Source organism: Quercus lobata, chromosome 6 (assembly GCF_001633185.2).
Source record: "Quercus lobata isolate SW786 chromosome 6, ValleyOak3.0 Primary Assembly, whole genome shotgun sequence".
In the NCBI taxonomy this organism is placed as follows: domain Eukaryota; kingdom Viridiplantae; phylum Streptophyta; class Magnoliopsida; order Fagales; family Fagaceae; genus Quercus; species Quercus lobata.
Genome location: NC_044909.1, coordinates 44,736,316 through 44,739,127, shown reverse-complemented (window position 1 = coordinate 44,739,127; position 2,812 = coordinate 44,736,316). Strand labels below are relative to the sequence as shown.

At 32.5% G+C, this 2,812-nt stretch overlaps 1 long non-coding RNA gene across 2 annotated transcripts; it reads right to left on the bottom strand.

Moving 5' to 3' along the window:
- Positions 1-2,812, bottom strand: LOC115994000. Of its 2 annotated transcripts, XR_004093108.1 has the most exons (4): positions 2,729-2,812; positions 2,487-2,538; positions 1,388-1,454; positions 1-231 (listed from the first exon to the last, which is right to left on the bottom strand). It is a non-coding gene; the product is annotated as an uncharacterized LOC115994000 (long non-coding RNA). The 2 variants fall into 2 exon arrangements; XR_004093107.1 differs by lacking the exon at positions 2,729-2,812 and having other exon boundaries at positions 2,487-2,569.

The window sequence follows — 2,812 nt, the reverse complement described above, 5'->3', positions numbered from 1 at the left end:
TAATTGTTTGCAACACATACAATAACTCAAGATGTTTTATAACAATACAAAAAGTATAGCATAATATAATTAGAACTAACGGAAGATGTCCTCATGCCTCTTGCTTAGCTCGTGCCTCTTGGTCCCTAGCTCGCTCCTCTTGGTACAATTGAAGCCTTCTAAAACTTCATGTACTATTGGAATCACTGTTTGATCATAAAGATCTCTTTGTTGAGCTGAGGGACCAAAAACCTACATATTACCACGAACAAAATCTTAGCATCTACCATCAAATATGAAACTAGATTCCAAAAACTAACATTGTTTAACATTTCTGACATACATGTTCAAGTTTTTTTTTTTTTTTTTGCTAACATTAAGTGGGGAGGGAGATTCAAACTCAAGTTCTCCTGCCTCTATAGAGAACTGGACAATGTGCCAATGCTGTTAAGTACAAGGCTCTTGGTGACATATACATTCAAATTACAGGACTCCCTTTCAGTGTTCGGATGTAAATGTGTACATGGTGGCACATCATTTAATATTCTATTCTTACTATACCAAGGAATGAATACTTATTTTAGAGGACAAGACACCATGCACGCCATTAAATGGACATGTTCCATTTCAAAGACAAATGAAGAGGAACCTTTTCTTGGAAAAAAAATTACTTAACAAGAACACGCCCCTTTTCTATCCAAGTTTTATGTATATAGCCCTTACATTAGATCACCTTGAAATAATGTGAAACCAAAGAATCCCCCATAAACAACTAATTAATCTTTGAACCTTAATTCTTGAAAGCAACAACCAAACAATTATAAGTAAATATTGAACCACACTTTGAAACAAACACCCAAATGCCAAAACATCAAAGTCTAAGTAAAATCCAATACCCCATTTGTTAAAATCTACTCATCACACTTTAACCCTCCTCAAAAAGTTTATACAATTTTCACCAATCTCAAAAATCCACATCCCATATCATATATATACAAACTAATTGAAATGAATGAAGTAGTACATAATCTACTAATCACACTTTAACCCTCCTCAAAAGGTTCATACAATTTTCACCAATCTCAAAAATTCAACACAACCCACCTTATAACACCATGCAAGCCACCCGCTTGCTCCAACACAATAACCGATCACAAAACCAATCACAAACATCACAAATATATAGTGTTTATAAGTATTGAAATCAATTAAAGTACTATTCATCACATCTAATAAAAAAGGTCTATTCACATTTGCAAGAAATTAAAAATACTCCCAATATAAATTTAAACCACCTTAAAACATCATGCAAGCCACCCGCTTGCTCCAACACAACATACCACCACAAATCCAATTTCCAACATCACAAGTATGGAGTTTTATAAGTTTTTAACTCAAATTTACTTACTTTGCTCAAGCTAAGTTTACAACTTTCAGAAAAAATCCAAAGTTGTTGCAAACAATGTGTATTTAGTCTACAAAAGAAAAGTTAAATTTATAAGCACAAAAGTTAAAGAAAAGTTAAACAAGCAAATAAGACAATAATTAGAACCGCCAATGAAGAAAGATATTTACAGGGGAATGAAAAACTTGTAAACAACCAAATGTCAGCACAAATATCTAATTCTTCAAAATTACTACCCCACATAAAAACTAGCAAACAAAAGCCACAATCCAGAAACAACACTACTTGTACTATAATGGAAAAATCAGATTCAAAAATCAACCATTCAACTGAACAACTCTTTAGAGAAACAACACCAACCATTCACCTAATTGTGAAGAGTCACCCAATTCAACACCAACATAAAGATGGTGCAACTAACACTGTTTAACTAGAGATTTCCCCTGTTCAACAACCATTATCAACATACCAACTATTAATACAAAAGCTTTCATCAAAAATCCCACATTTATATCACTAAAACTTGCAAAAGAGTAACACACATTATTATTATTATATCATAGAGTCCAAAATGAATCCAAATCCTATAAAACACTACCTTAAGTTTCTACTAAAAAGCAAGCAATTGTTTAACATTTTCAATTAAATCAATCAAGCAACACAATACAACAAACAAGTAATCTTTCCCTTATTTTGGAGCAAACACATAAGTAATCACCCATTGCTGTTTCAAAAACTAAGTGTTGTATATTTACTTCCATACTATTGTAACACTGTTAGGTACTACATTGTTGTATTGCTAGGCTAACTTCCCTTTTATATACAGGCCCCATGCATAGTTTCTCTATGTGATTTAGTAATACATTCCTGATTCCATCAAAGTTAAAACAAATGACTACTCACATAAGCAATTGAAAACCATTACAAGCATCAACTAGAAAGAATCTAGGCAAAAGAAAATATCTAATAACTTAGTTACCATATCTTTCTCCCAACAAAACCAATCCATCCTGAGTAATACTGGATCATGCAAGTACATCAAATAATATTGAAACTGAACATGCTACATAGATTTAACCCACTGAAGGAGTTTAGTACTTACCATCATCCTCCACTTTCACATAACACGTGCCAACCCCTACATAAACTGATACCTAAAACCACAACAACAACCGGAAAATTATCAATTCTCAGAATTTCAATAAAAAATTAAAAAAACAAAAACAAAAACAAATTATGTATTTCCAACATGGAAAAACAAACTCAAATTTGGATCATTAAACAAAAATAAACAAAAAAATTAAACAAAAATTAACTCAAAAGAAAAAAAATGAAAAAAAATACCCATTATACGAACTAATGTGTTGCCGGTTGTGGTGGGAGGCGAAGGGTCACTAGAAGCGTCGCCAGATGGTGCGAACTGAAGCG